The sequence below is a fragment of the Brassica napus genome, chromosome C5, assembly GCF_020379485.1.
Source record: "Brassica napus cultivar Da-Ae chromosome C5, Da-Ae, whole genome shotgun sequence".
In the NCBI taxonomy this organism is placed as follows: Eukaryota; Viridiplantae; Streptophyta; class Magnoliopsida; order Brassicales; family Brassicaceae; genus Brassica; species Brassica napus.
Genome location: NC_063448.1, coordinates 26376541 through 26392801, shown reverse-complemented (window position 1 = coordinate 26392801; position 16261 = coordinate 26376541).

Genomic DNA, 16261 nt, shown 5'->3' with positions numbered 1-16261 from the left:
AGCGATCATCATGCACAAGCTGCAGGTGGACTCCCTACATCAACCCGTCAAACGAAAGAGACGGAAGTTTGCCCCCGAGAGAGACGCGATCATCAACGACGAAGTCAAGAGCCTGCTCGGCGCGGGATTCATTCGCGAGGTGTAGTACCTAGACTGGCTAGCCAACGTCGTCGTGGTCAAGAAAAAGAACGGGAAGTGGACAGTCTTCATCGATTTCACGGACCTCAACAAGTCTTGTCCAAAGGACCCCTTCCCGCTACCTCATATCGACAAGCTGGTAGACGCCACCGTGGGGCACCATATGATGAGCTTCATCGACGCGTTCTCTGGTTACAATCAGATACTTATGCATCCGGAAGACCAGGAGAAAACATCCTTCATGACGTCCAGAGGGATCTACTGCTACAAGGTCATGCCCTTCAGCCTAAAGAACACAGGATCGACCTATCAACGGCTGGTCAACATGATGTTCGCGGACCAAATCGGAAGAACCATGGAGGTCTACATAGATGACATGCTGGTCAAATCCCGGGAAGTGGAATATCACATATCTCACCTTTAGCAAGCCTTCTCCACCCTCAGGAAATATAACATGTAGCTCAACCCGGCTAAATGCTCATTTGGGGTCAGTTCTGGCAAGTTTCTCGGGTACATCGTAACTCACCGGGACATCGAGGCCAACCCAGAGCAAATCAGGGCCATTCATTCAATCCCTTCCCCGAAGAACTTCAAGGAGGTTCAAAAGCTAACGGGAAGGATGGTAGGCTTGAGCAGGTTCATCTCCAGACTCTCCGACAAATCTCACGCCTTTTTTGGAACTCTCAAGAATCCGAAGGATTTCCAGTGGACAGGAGAATGCAAATCCGCTCTCCAAGAGCTAAAATCGTATCTCACCACTCCACCTCTCCTGTCCAAGCCATTACTCGATGAAGTCCTGCTGCTATATCTAGCGGTCTCCGAACACGCCGTGAGCGCCGTCTTAGTTCGCGAGGAGGATAACAAGCAGCTACCAATCTATTACGTAAGCAAGGCTCTCCTAGACGCGGAGACCCGCTATAGCCACCTAGAAAAGCTGGCCTTAGCTCTGATAGTCGCCGCTCGCAAGCTCTGACCCTACTTCCAGGCTCATCCAATCGTGGTTGTTACCTCCTTCCCTGTAAAGTTGGTCCTCCATAAACAAGAACTATCCGGACGCCTAGCCAAATGGGCCGTGGAACTAGCGGAGTACGATGTAATATTTCGACCCGCCACAGCTATAAAGTCACAGGTCCTAGCAGAGTTCGTGGCTGAATTCTCTCCTGCCTTGCTCCCAGCTCTGGAGCAGGAGGTACGCCTCCAAGGCGAAAGTAAGGAAGAGCGAGAATGGATCCTACACATTGATGAATCCAGAAACATTAGAGGAGCTGGAGTAGGGATAGTGCTAACCTCACCAATAGGGAACACAGCCTCAAGAGCCGTGAGATGCAACTACAAAGCAACCAACAACGAAAGCGAGTATGAGGCACTAATCGCAGGCCTAACCCTCGCCCATCAAATGGGGGCAGAGAACATCCAGGTCTTCGGCGACTCCCAGCTGATAATCAACCAGGTACAAGGCGAGTACCAAGAAAAAGACGACAGCATGATCCAGTATCTGGCGGTTGCTCAGCGACTAATCAAGAAGTTCAAGAGCTGCCAGCTCACCCAAATCCCCCGGGAACAGCATTCACAAGCCGATGCCCTGGCTAATCTAGGGTCCGCCCTTGAAACAAATAGCCAGATGAGTATCCCCTTGCTCGTGCTTCAATGGCCAGCTACCATGGAGGAACCCCCGTCAGAGGAGGTCTCCGCCATCGAAGAAGGCGGAACCTGGATAACCCCCCTAATCCGGTACCTGGAGGCCGACATCCTCCCGGAAGACCGTGGCGAGGCCAGAAAGATAAAAAAGCAAGCCGCGAGGTACTGTATCTCCCAGGAGAATCTGTACTGGAGATCTTTTTCTGGTCCGTATCTAAGGTGTGTTACACCCCAACAAGTCCGCTAGAATCCTTGTAGAACTACATGATGGAGATTATGGATCCCACCCTAGCGGCCGAAGCCTGGTGCTCAGAGCCAGAAGGGCTGGTTATTATTGTCCCAAGATGGCCGCCGACGCCGACAGACAAGCAAAGCACTGTGATCAATGCCAAAGGCACGCTTCAGTCTCAAAGCTTCCCCCGGAGAACCTCAAGTCCATAAGCTCGCCAAGGCCCTTCAGAAAGTGGGGCATGGATATAGTAGGGAAATTCCATATGGCGTCGGGGCAGAAGGTCTTCCTTCTGATAGTCACTGACTACTTCTCCAAGTGGGTCGAAGCAGAAGCGCTCAGGCGCATAACAGATCTCCAGATCCGCAAGTTCCTATGGACCTACGTAATCACTCGCTTCGGGGTCCCCCACGAGATCATCACCGACAATGGACCCCAAATCACGAGCCAGAACTTCAAGGAGTTCTGCAAGGACTGGGGCATAAAACTAACTTTCGGCACACCCCGACACCCCCAATCTAAAGGACAAGCCGAGTCCACGAACAAAACAGTGGTCAACATGCTTAAAAAGTGACTCAAGGGCTTTCACGGGAAGTGGGCGGAGGAACTACACGGAGTCCTCTGGGCCTACCGGAGCACTCTTAAAACAGCAATAGGGGAAACTCCCTACTCGCTAGTCTACGGCTCTGAGGCCATTGCACCTACAGAAATGCACGTAAGAACAACGGTCTCCGGATCTACCTCTCAGGGGGAGAACAACGAGCTGATGGCGCTAAGCCTCGACCTACCCAACGAAAATAGAGAGGCCGCTCGACTAAGAAACTGGTCATACCAGCAAGACGTCGCCAGGACGTATAACAAGAAATTCAGAACCAGAACCTTCCAGCTACGTAGCGACCGAGCTCTTCCGAAACGTCGAGACGACATTAGTCCATCCATTCTCGTCTATCCTTCGATGCTATCTCCCGAAGACCGTAGCGAACCCATTTCATGTTTCCCGCCATTCTAAGTCATCGATCAAACTTTACGGTAAAAACCGTGGAAAGTTCGTTCATTATCGAAAGAAGCCGTAATAAATGCGTCGAGTCAGAAGACGGCCCAAAGGGACCTAAGACATGACTGGAGGCCCAACTTACGATTTCTTAACCAACAGCCCGTAAGCCGCATGACGGTTTACGCTTGGTTCGCAAGGAAAGATAAATGTCAAGTTTCCGCGGATAAATACGAAATTTTGAAGACAATTACGAAGATCGGAAAAAATGGAATATCTCAATTTTTATGCTATGACGGCTAATGGGCAGAAGAGGAAAAGCGTAAACCGACCTAGGAGCCAGTATATAAGGAGTCCTAGGCGAGAGGCATACCGGAGACTTTTTGGACAGCAAACTTAGCACTTAGAGCAATTAGGCAACTTTCCGTTTTTGTTATTTGAGCTGCGACTCAATTAGGTTTAGCCGTCTTAGGGTTTTTAGAAATAGGAATCTCGCCAACAGCTCTCGAGCCCAGGCTTATATCTTGTTGTAAACGCTAATACGCAAATTCGGAATAAGACTTCTCTTTGCTCTCTTTTTACGATTTCTTATACTTTATCGTTGTTATCTCGTGTTCTGATTGCTTGGCGTGTGGTATTAGCAGATATCCGGGACCTCTGGGAAATTAGGGTTTTCCTAGTTTCCTAATTTAAACGGAAATCGACAGTGCGAATTTCGGTTCCCACAGTTTGGCGCTAGAAGGAGGGGGGGTACAGATCAATCTAACTCTCAACCACATCACGCTCAACCAGACATGTCAACTGACGACGCAGATAACGTGCAGACTCCTCTTAACGGAAGCAGTGGCACTGATCTCCACACTCCCGCAGCGGACGTATCTGCGGCCAACGCACCAGCCAACGCCGCGGCGCTCGAGGAGTTTGAAAAGATGTTCGCCACTTACGAAAAAAGGTCGGAAGAACATGACAGGCTCGTGAGCACCTTGACCAAATAAGTTGAAACCTTAACGGCAAGGACCAGAGCAATCCGTCCCCGCGAAACCACTAAAATCCGCAGGAAGAGACTCGACTTCGCTACCCCACCCGATAGGCCTGGAGACGCACGGGAACAACCTTCGGGTCAAAACCCTAGCGAAAAATCTCCCATCGAAAAGGGGAACCCTGAAAGTCCTCCGCCTCCCGCGAGAGATTTGGAGGATAACGAAGTCGAGCATGTCGACCTGGATCCTAGTGATGTCTCCAACGATACTGATGAAGACGTCGACAGACATCCAAGAAAGACCAGAAGCCGATCTGCTCGGGAAAGCTCCCCGTTCGACAAACCGATGAAGGAAGAGGAGGAAGTCCTCTATTGGAACAAACAAGAAGAGCTGGCTGAAAAGCAAACCGAGCTCACTCGGAGTAAACGCCGACAGGCTCGGAAGTCTGCTGGCGAGACGTCGGATATCCGTGATCTTTGCGACTATATCACCAAGACTACGGAAGAAGTAAGAGCCGTGAAATCCCAAATCCATCACGCTACCAGCGCTGCACCTGAGATCGACAGGCTGCTGGAAGGGGCTCGGAAGACCCCCTTCACCACTCGCATCACAGATATGAGTGTAACACCCCCAAACCGTTCTAGGCATAGGTCGAACCACCGGCCAACAATCAAACAAGAACATGACCGACGGGCCGATCGTCTACCAAGGATCGGGAGCGCCACATGACGGGTTAACGGCCGATCCGGCCAAGGTCACGAAAAGTGCAATTCGTGATTAGGCCAGTCCGCCCGCTAACACGTCCCGTCAGACCAAAGCCTAAGGCTTCTCAACCCGTACTCCGATCTGACGTTGTGTTAGCTTGGACAAGCTAATATCAGAACAACAAGGCATTTACACAAAACATTCGCTTTATTTATTTTATATATTGTATGATTCAAAACACACAACATAATATACAAGCGGTGGCATGCCAAGAAAGCGAAAGTACATACTTATAGTCTGAAAGCGTCTTAAGCAAAAAGATGCAAATCTACACCAGCCAGCCTAGCCTCCCGCGACCTCTACAAGCTCGCTACTGGTCACCTGAAACAACAACGAGTGAGGAGTGAGTAATCTAGCATTACTCAGCGAGTTACAATCCCCAACTAACAAATACAACCCCTCGCTATCCCACCCCAAACAATCTAAAGCGAGAGGTTCACCTAACAACACAATTCAATAACAATAAGCAATATCAGAAATACGCAGCAGGAAAAAGATTGTAAGATAACTAGCATTATGCTAGCTCACCACCAAACTCAATTTCGAAATAAATTAGGGTTTAACAACCCAAAACACGATTTTATATATATAACAAACTCGGACCCTGGTGACGATATGTTCCTCCTTCACTATCGGCAATATCTTATCTTCCTACCACGAAGGCCAGAAGAAGGAACTTTCAACCGACCGCGGCCCACAGTCCTTCGGGTCACCGCGCGACAGCCCACAGTCCTTCGGGTCACTGCCACATTACACCGTCGTGTAATCACTCAGCCATAGGCCATGACCCCGTCTATCTGAGTCTTCCCGATCCAGCGAATAAGGGGTTTCGTTGAACCCGCCGGGTACAAGGTCTGAAGGAACACTAACTCACCCCAATATGCCTAGCATTGTGGGTTACACAAATGCTGTCGGCCAATATATGATTAATACTAAACCCGGTAAAAATAACACAAGGTTCCTAGTATTAATCTCAACACAATCAACACATTTCACCTCAAACATGCCTAGCAGTGTGGGTTACACAAATGCTATATGGCCAAAATATGATTAATACTAAACCCGGTAAAAATAACACATGATTCCTAGTATTAATCGCAAATTAACACAACCAATCATATTCCAGAATACCTAACTATCCACAACTTAGCGATATCATCTAAGCATTCCGCATTCGCTAACTAACCAATCAACCTAACCATTAGCATGCTACTACGGTTCTCAAACAATAACAAGCATGCCATCAACTCAATCAACATAACCTCAATTATTCAAACCGTTACTCAGTTAGACCCGGCCTCCTGCCATGATCCACCTTCCAAGTACCGGGATCCTGCATGAAAACAACTCAGCAATCAATCGATTATAACTCACAGTTTTTGGTTGACCGTCGCCTTGACCCCAAACCCGACTTCTGCGATCCGAACCCTTTCCCGACCTTCACAAGTAGACCCTCTTCTTGACTGAACTCCACTTGAACTGGTCTCCACTAGAACTGATCTCTCTTCACTTGAAAAGAACCTTCTCCAAGTGCTGACTCAAAATCGGCAGAGTAAATGTTCTCGAAAACTGCCTAAATCGCTCGAAAACTATCGAAACTCGATCTTTCTTTCTTTGCTTTCTCTTTATGTTTTGAAGTAGGTTTGATGTGTTCTGGATGGTTTGAAATGAGAGGGGGTCGTGGCCTATTTATAGGCATCAGCAACCAATCAGGAACAAGCCGTGTGGCAGCCCGTGTGTCGCTTCGCATGGCTCCGGACGCATGCACGGCGGCACCTCGTGCTCCACATGTCCTTCAGCATGGCCTGCTCACATGCAAGCTGACACCACGCCCTCTACATGTCCTTCAGCATGGCCTGCTCCCATGCAAGTTGACACCACGTCCTCTACCTGTCTGAATGCATGGCCTGCTCCCATGCAAGTTGACACCACGTCCTCCACATGTCTGGCCGCATGGCCCGGTCGCATGCATCGCGACACCTCGTGCTTGGCCGTTCCACCTCGTGCTCCACATGGCTGGCTGCATGCCTCAGTCTCATGCAGGATGACACACCCCACGTACAGATGGCCTGCTGCATGACTGAAGTGCATGCAGGTCGACACCCCATCTCACACATGGCTGGCCGCATGCTTCGGTCGCATGCATCGCAACACCTCGTGCTTGGCCGTTCCACCTCGTGCTCCACATGTCTACTTGCATGTACAGGTTGCATGTACTGCAACACCTCCTGCTTCCCTTGACACATACACTGTCAAGAGCCTGCCACCACGTCCTGAACACATACACATCAAGCCACCTCGAGCTTCTCGGTCAATTCGGCTTATTTCGGCCTTTCCGGTGAATTTTCGTCCCGCGATCATCCCAATATTTTTCTACGCCCATTCTGATGCCTGATTATTTTTAATAAACCCTACTGAACTCTGACTTGAGGAAAAATATTTACCGAGTTTCGGCTTCTTCGAAAAATTCCATAATACCGAAATTAGGGTTTTTCGCCCAATTTCCGGTCTTCCTGTTGTGCTTCCAAAAGTGTCATGCTTCAAACGTCCTATGAGTAAATATACCACATTGTCTAACCATTGTCTAGTGGGATACTTGACTCATGGTTCAGACAAAAAAAACTGATCGTCCGCGACTCGACCACCCAAAAGATACTCGACCATTCTTTTTTTTTTTTTTTTAATGGGTTTCTACATTCTCCCCCCCTTAACAGAATTCGTCCTCGAATTCTAAGGTTCTGAGGGGCCTCCTTCTTCCATCACAGCATCCTCTCGGAAGAACTCAGGGTGATCGGTTTTAAATCGCGCTTCATCTTCCCAAGTAACATGAATCCTGTTTTGTCTTCCCAAGAAAACTTGTACTTGAGCAATCTCACGATTCTTCAGCTTCCGAATACGCCGTTCTCCCAATCTGATTGGTCCTTCCGGATACGTAAGGTTTGTCCTCAACTCCTCTAGTCTCTCGGGTTCTACAGTACTTGGATCCCGTATATGTTTCCGAAGCATGGAAACATGAAATACAGGATGTAGACGCATATCCTCTGGCAGATCCAAACGGTAAGCTACCTCACCAACTTTCCCGATGATCTTGTACGGACCAATGAACCTGACCGCAAGTTTCCCGACCTTGCCAAATCTGTCCTTCCCTTTCTGTGCAGTAACTTTCAAATAGACCCAATCTCCTATCTCAAAAGTTACCTCTCTTCTTGACTGGTCTGCGTACTTCTTCTGACGGTCCTGAGCCTTCTTCATGTTGGCCTGAATCGTCTCTAGCTTAATCATGGTCTCCTGAACGATAGGTGACCCAAACATTCTTCTTTCGCCCACTTCCGTCCAGCACATAGGCGTTTTGCATGGCCTTCCGTATAACGCTTCATAAGGTGACATCCCTATGCTCGAATGATGACTGTTGTTATATGAGAACTCGACCAACGGTAAATGCTTCTCCCAAGTTCCTGCCCAATCGAGAATACACATCCGAAGCATGTCCTCGATGGTCCGAATGGTTCTCTCCGTTTGGCCATCTGTTTCTGGATGGAACGCCGTACTTCTGAATAGTTTAGTTCCCAAGGCTTCTTGCAGTGCTTCCCAGAATGATGCCGTGAACCTTGGATCGCGATCTGAGACGATGTCTGAGGGTACACCATGTAACTTCACAATTTGGTCGATGTACAGCTCGGCCAACACTTCAACTTTATCAGTGTCCCGCATAGGCAACAAGTGTGTAACCTTGGTTAACCTATCCACAATCACCCATATCGAGTTGTTCGATCTACCTGGAGCAGTGGGTAATCCAGTGATGAAATCCATGGAAATAGAGTCCCATTTCCATTGAGGTATCGGAAGACTCTGCAATAATCCTCCTGGAACTTGATGTTCGACCTTGACTTGTTGACAAGTTGCACACTGCGCGACCCATTGCGCTACTGATCTCTTCATTCCCGGCCAATGATAGTATCTTCTTATGTCTCGGTACATCTTCGAACTTCCAGGATGGATACTAAGTAAAGAATGGTGTGCAATCCTTAGTATCTCATCTCTCAGCCCTTGTCCTTTAGGAACCGTGATCCTCCCATTAATTAGCAAGGTTCCATCCTCCGCCAAGTAGTATCCAGCATTATTTGGCCCGGCTTGTCCTTTGAGTTCTTCAGCAATCTTCAGTAGCTTCCCATCCTTAATTTGTTCTTCTCGAATTCTCTGAATCAAGCTGGCCTGATTCACCGCTTGAAGTCCCAATGGCTCGCTCGCTTGCCCTTCCAAAACGACCAACTTCACTTGTTTCAACTCTTGGTTCAATAGCTCCACTTCTTTCTCCAAATCTGCGTCCAACTTTCTTCGACTTAAGGCGTCCGCAACAACATTCGCTTTACCAGGATGGTAGCGAATCCTTATATCGTAGTCTGCCACAAACTCCATCCACCTACGCTGGCGCAGGTTGAGATCTGGCTGAGTGAAGAGGTATTTAAGACTTTGATGGTCCGTGTATACCTCTACTTCTTCTCCATACAAGTAAGATCTCCAAATTCGCAAAGCGAACACTACAGCCGCTAACTCCAAGTCATGTGTACTGTAGTTATCCTCATGCTTCCGTAGTTGTCGTGAGGCATACGCGATGACTCGCCCATCTTGCATAAGAACACAACCTAACCCAACTCGTGAAGCATCCGTGTAAACCGTGTAAGGTTTACCTTGCTCGGGCAAAGCTAACACAGGTGCGGTCGTGAGAGCTTCCTTCAACTTCTTGAAAGCCTTCTCGGTTTCTTCCACCCATAAGAAAGGAACTCCTTTACCGGTAAGTTTAGTTAAAGGCTTTGCAATGGAGGAAAAGTCCTTAACAAACTTCCGATAATAGCCCGCAAGTCCGAGAAAACTCCTTACTTCCGTCACAGTGGTAGGTCGAGGCCATTCCCGTATGGCTTGGACCTTTTCTGGATCAGCAGCAACGCCCTCTCCTGATACTATGTGACCCAGAAATCCTATCTCTCTCTTCCAAAACGAGCACTTGCTGAACTTGGCAAATAGCTTCTGATTCCGTAACCTCTCCATAACCAGTCTCAGATGCTCTTTGTGCTCCTCCTTACTTCTCGAGTACACCGGGATGTCATCAATGAAAATGATCACGAACTTGTCGAGGTAGTCGTGAAACACTTCATTCATCAAACGCATGAAAGCCGCAGGTGCGTTTGTGAGACCAAAGGGCATAACTACAAACTCGTACTGCCCATACCTCGTCCGAAACGCCGTCTTCATGATGTCTGACTTGGCAATAGGACTTTGGTGATACCCTGATGCCAAATCAATCTTCGAAAACCAACTAGCTCCCTTTAGTTGGTCTAACAACTCGTCTATCCTCGGAAGAGGATACTTATCTTTTATCGTGATGTTGTTGATACCACGATAATCGATACACAACCTCATGCTTCCGTCCTTTTTCTTCACAAATAGCACAGGAGCTCCCCAAGGTGAAGAGCTCGACCGAATGAATCCCTTTTCCAATAGATCTTCCAATTGCTTCTTTAGTTCAGCCAACTCCGCAGGTGCCATCCGATATGGTGCCTTAGCTATAGGTTTTGCTTCAGGCTCCAAATTGATCGTAAAGGGATTACTCCGAGGTGGAGGTAATTCCTTTAGTGGTGCAAAGATATCCTCGAACTCTTGGACCACTTCTATGTCTTCGACCTTAACTTCATCATTAGTGGCTCCTCCACTAACCGATAAGGTCACCAAATATACTTCCCCATCTTGAAACAAATCTTGTACTCTCATTGCTGCTACCAAAGACACGGTCATACTAGGACTGATTCCATAGTACACCATCTCTGGTCGTTTACCTCTGCCAAACAACAACCTTCCCTTTCCACAGTCGATCTGAACTCTGTAGCTCGATAACCAATCCATTCCAAGGATTACTTCGTACCCTTCAAAGGCACGACTAACAAATCTGCCACAAACTCTTTGCCTTGAATGACCAATGGAACATTCTTGATACACTGATCTGCTTGAAGGGTTCGGTCTGCGGGGGTCAAGACGGCCACGTTTATCCTGTCAACCACAAAACAATCCCAAAACCGGGCAGCTACTTCAGGGGTCACAAAACTATGTGTTGCCCCCGAGTCGAACAATACATGTGTGGGTTTACCAGCAACATGTATGGTTCCTGCCACAGTAACCCAATCAACAATATCTCAATCACAAAAACTAATCAAAATTCGCACAACCATCAATCATCAATCCAAAATTTCTAAACGCGCAACCTAGCGATCAAGCAATCTATACTTAACCAGCATACTAACTAGGTTTCAACAACTAAATTCCATTCAATAAACAGAGGAGGTTAAGCACCCAATACCTGTGATGGGACCGCTTGACGGTCCTGCATTGTCTGGGTTTTCTACCCCTAAGGCATAAACTCTACCTCCTAGGTTTTGTTTCTTTGGTGCTGGCTCAATAGCTGGACGGCTAGGAGGAGCTGGGATCGCGAGAGGGGTCGCAGGGATTGGCTTGTTTGGACATGACGATGCATAATGGCCCTTCCTTCCACAGAAGAAACAAGTAACATCTTCCATCCTCAGCGATGAATAACCCTGCTGGTTACTCCATGGGTTATTCCGCTGATTTTTGGGACAAAACCTCGAAATATGTCCCGACTGATCACATGTGTAACATACTCTAGTGTTACCACGATTGTTGGCTTGGCCTCCAAATCCTCGCCCTTTGCCTTTGTAAGATCTTGGACCCTTGTTGAAATTTGGTCTTTCTCCTTGGCTAAACTTGGTATGTCCACCAGAATGTTGTATAATCTTCCTTTCCGCCTCTAACACAGTCTCAACATTAACAGCTTTTTCCACCAGATCCGATAAGCTGCTAAAGTTGCTTCCAGCTAAACGACTTCCAAGCTCCGGCTTAAATCCGTACATAAAGTTACGGATCATAGTTGCTTCATCTTCACGCCCATCAAAAACATGTCGCCTCAATCTTGTGAACTCAGATTCGTAATTCCTCACTAGCCTATCTCCTTGAACAAGGTTCATGAATTGGCGCCCCAACCGATGCTTTGCTTCTGGAGGAAAATATTTCCTCTCAAACTCTCCCTTGAACGATTCCCATGATGTGATGGTGTGTCCACGCTGCCTGTCTATACTGTCCCACCATCCTGTTGCGTCGCCTTCCAAATAGTACACCGCGATCTTCTTCTGATACTCCTCCGGACACTCCATAGCCTCAAAGTTCTTCTCCATCATAGTAATCCACTTGCCGGCTTCAATAGGATCGGATCCTCCTTTGAACTTGTAGGATCCAATGTTCTTCATGGTAGATAATAGCTTGGAAACTTCAGGGGGTTGAGTACGCCTGCCTTGGTTACCAAGTGCCTCGGTCATCACGTCATGTAAAAGCTTCAGGGTGTTTTCCGCTCCTTGATCTTGTGGTCCTTCAGTGGCACGGTTCTGATCTGGCCTTGGGTGTGATTGAACGGATTGATCATGTTGATGTCTCCGGTCCCAATTACGACTTGGGCCAATACTCGCCAAACTGTCTTCCCTCACTCTAGTCCTGTTACCGTACACAGGAAAAGATCTTGTTCTCTGCAGAGGGGTCCTATCGTGTCCAAACATCTCACTGATGCCATTTCCATCCTCCTGATCTGATCTGTAACCCAATCCTCCGCATGTCCAATCCATACCCTCTCCCCATATCCGACCTCGTCCATCATCACCTGTCCCGCGATTAGCCATCTGCACACAATCAAAAGGGTAAGTCATATTCCTACTACGGGAAGCGGCTGGTTTCCTAATCATCTTTTTGCGACTCCTTTGACTCGATAAAATCATTAAAAAGCACTTGTGTCACGCATGGACGAAACCATGCTCTGATACCACCTCTGTAACACCCCCAAACCGTTCTAGGCATAGGTCGAACCACCGGCCAACAATCAAACAAGAACATGACCGACGGGCCGACCGTCTACCAAGGATCGGGAGCGCTACATGACGGGTTAACGGCCGATCCGGCCAAGGTCACGAAAAGTGCAATTCGTAACTAGGCCAGTCCGCCCGCTAACACGTCCCGTCAGACCAAAGCCTAAGGCTTCTCAACCCGTACTCCGATCTGACGTTGTGTTAGCTTGGACAAGCTAATATCAGAACAACAAGGCATTTACACAAAACATTCGCTTTATTTATTTTATATATTGTATGGTTCAAAACACACAACATAATATACAAGCGGTGGCATGCCAAGAAAGCGAAAGTACATACTTATAGTCTGAAAGCGTCTTAAGCAAAAAGATGCAAATCTACACCAGCCAGCCTAGCCTCCCGCGACCTCTACAAGCTCGCTACTGGTCACCTGAAACAACAACGAGTGAGGAGTGAGTAATCTAGCATTACTCAGCGAGTTACAATCCCCAACTAACAAATACAACCCCTCGCTATCCCACCCCAAACAATCTAAAGCGAGAGGTTCACCTAACAACACAATTCAATAACAATAAGCAATATCAGAAATACGCAGCAGGAAAAAGATAGTAAGATAACTAGCATTATGCTAGCTCACCACCAAACTCAATTTCGAAATAAACCAGGGTTTAACAACCCAAAACACGATTTATATATATAACAAACTCGGACCCTGGTGACGTTATGTTCCTCCTTCACTATCGGCAATATCCTATCTTCCTACCACGAAGGCCAGAAGAAGGAACTTTCAACCGACCGCGGCCCACAGTCCTTCGGGTCACAGCGCGACAGCCCACAGTCCTTCAGGTCACTGCCACATTACACCGTCGTGTAATCACTCAGCCCTAGGCCATGACCCCGTCTATCTGAGTCTTCCTGATCCAGCGAATAAGGGGTTTCCTTGAACCCGCCGGGTACGAGGTCTGAAGGAACACTAACTCACCCCAATATGCCTAGCATTGTGGGTTACACAAATGCTGTCGGCCAATATATGATTAATACTAAACCCGGTAAAAATAACACAAGGTTCCTAGAATTAATCTCCACACAATCAACACATTTCACCTCAAACATGCCTAGCAGTGTGGGTTACACAAATGCTATATGGCCAAAATATGATTAATACTAAACCCGGTAAAAATAACACAAGGTTCCTAGTATTAATCGCAAATTAACACAACCAATCATATTCCAGAATGCCTAACTATCCACAACTTAGCGATATCATCTAAGCATTCCGCATTCGCTAACTAACCAATCAACCTAACCATTAGCATGCTACTACGGTTCTCAAACAATAACAAGCATGCCATCAACTCAATCAACATAACCTCAATTATTCAAACCGTTACTCAGTTAGACCCGGCCTCCTGCCATGATCCAACTTCCAAGTAACGGGATCCTGCATGAAAACAACTCAGCAATCAATCGATTATAACTCACAGTTTTTGGTTGACCATGGCCTTGACCCCAAACCCGACTTCTGCGATCCGAACCCTTTCCCGACCTTCACAAGTAGACCCTCTTCTTGACTGAACTCCAATTGAACTGGTCTCCACTAGAACTGATCTCTCTTCACTTGAAAAGAACCTTCTCCAAGTGCTGACTCAAAATCGGCAGAGTAACTGTTCTCGAAAACTGCCTAAATCGCTCGAAAACTATCGAAACTCGATCTTTCTTTCTTTGCTTTCTCTTTATGTTTTGAAGTAGGTTTGATGTTTTTCTGGATGGTTTGAAATGAGAGGGGGTCGTGGCCTATTTATAGGAATCAGCGACCAATCAGGAACAAGCCGTGTGGCAGCCCGTGTGTCGCTTTGCATGGCTCCGGACACATGCGCGGCGGCACCTCGTGCTCCACATGTCCTTCAGCATGGTCTGCTCACATGCAAGCTGACATGACGCCCTCTACCTGTCTGAATGCATGGCCTTCTCCCATGCAAGCTGACACCACGTCCTCCACATGTCTGGTCGCATGCATCGCGACACCTCGTGCTTGGCCGTTCCACCTCGTGCTCCACATGGCTGGCTGCATGCCTCAGTCTCATGCAGGATGACACACCCCACGTCCAGATGGCCTGCTGCATGACTGAAGTGCATGCAGGTCGACACCCCATCTCACACATGGCTGGCCGCATGCTTCGGTCGCATGCATCGCAACACCTTGTGCTTGGCCGTTCCACCTCGTGCTCCACATGTCTACTTGCATGTACAGGTTGCATGTACTGCAACACCTCCTGCTTCCCTTGACACATACACTGTCAAGAGCCTGCCACCACGTCCTGAACACATACACATCAAGCCACCTCGAGCTTCTCGGTCGATTCGGCCTATTTCGGCCTTTCCGGTGAATTTTCGTCCCGCGATCAATCCCAAATATTTTTCTACGCCCATTCTGATGGCCTGAGTATTTTTAATAAACCCTACTGGGACTCTGATCTTGAGGAAAAATATTTACCGAGCTTTCGGCTTCTTCGAAAAATTCCATAATACCGAAATTAGGGTTTTTCGCCCAATTTCCGGTCTTCCTGTTGTGCTTCCAAAAGTGTCATGCTTCGAACGTCCTTTGAGTAAATATACCACATTGTCTAACCATTGTCTAGTGGGATACTTGACTCATGGTTCAGACAAAAACAATTTGATCGTCCGCGACTAGACCACCCGAAAGATACTCGACCATTCTCTTTCTTTCTTTTTTTTAATGGGTTTCTACAATGAGGGTATCCGATCCGGGGAAAAATCAAATTACCGAAGTATGATGGTACGAACGACCCGAAGGCGCACCCTCAGGCTTTCCACATCATGATGGGAAGAGCGAGACTGAAGGACGGCGAAAAAGACGCCGGCTACTGCCGCCTGTTCGTCGAGAATCTGGAAGGAGCAGCCCTCGAATGGTTCTCACGCCTTAAGCGAAACTCTATCGGGAGTTTCCAACAGCTCGCATCGGAATTTCCCAAGCAATACTCTATGTTCATAGATAGAGAAACTTCTAATGTCGATCTCTGGAGTCTGTCCCAGAGGGAAGACGAACCCCTCCACGAGTTCATCAGCCGATTCAAGCTGGTAATGTCCAGGGTCAGCGGGATAAGCGACAAGGTGGCCATTGATGCGCTCAGAAAGACGCTCTGGTACAAGTCAAAATTTCAGAAAATGGATAACCCTCGACAAACCACGGACGATCCAGGACGCCCTCCACAAGGCGACGGACTACATCATAATCGAGGAAGAAACGAAAGTCCTATCGCAAAAACATAAGTCGGCAAGACCATCCTCGAAAGATGTAGATCCAAAAACGAAGAAGAAGAACTCTCGTAACGACAAGTATGTCCATCACGAATGGGAGGATCTCCAAGGAGCGCACAATTACGCGATCAGTTTGGACCAAGGCCAAACCACGGGTAATACGTGGATTCGCAATCAAGGATATGACGAAAACACCTTTTGTGAGTTCCACCAGTCCCGAGGACACTCCACGACTAACTGCAAAGTCTTGGGAGCAAGGCTGCCCGCGAAGCTACTAGCTGGAGAGCTCTCGGAAGTGACCAGCGTGAAAGATCTCATCCTCGAG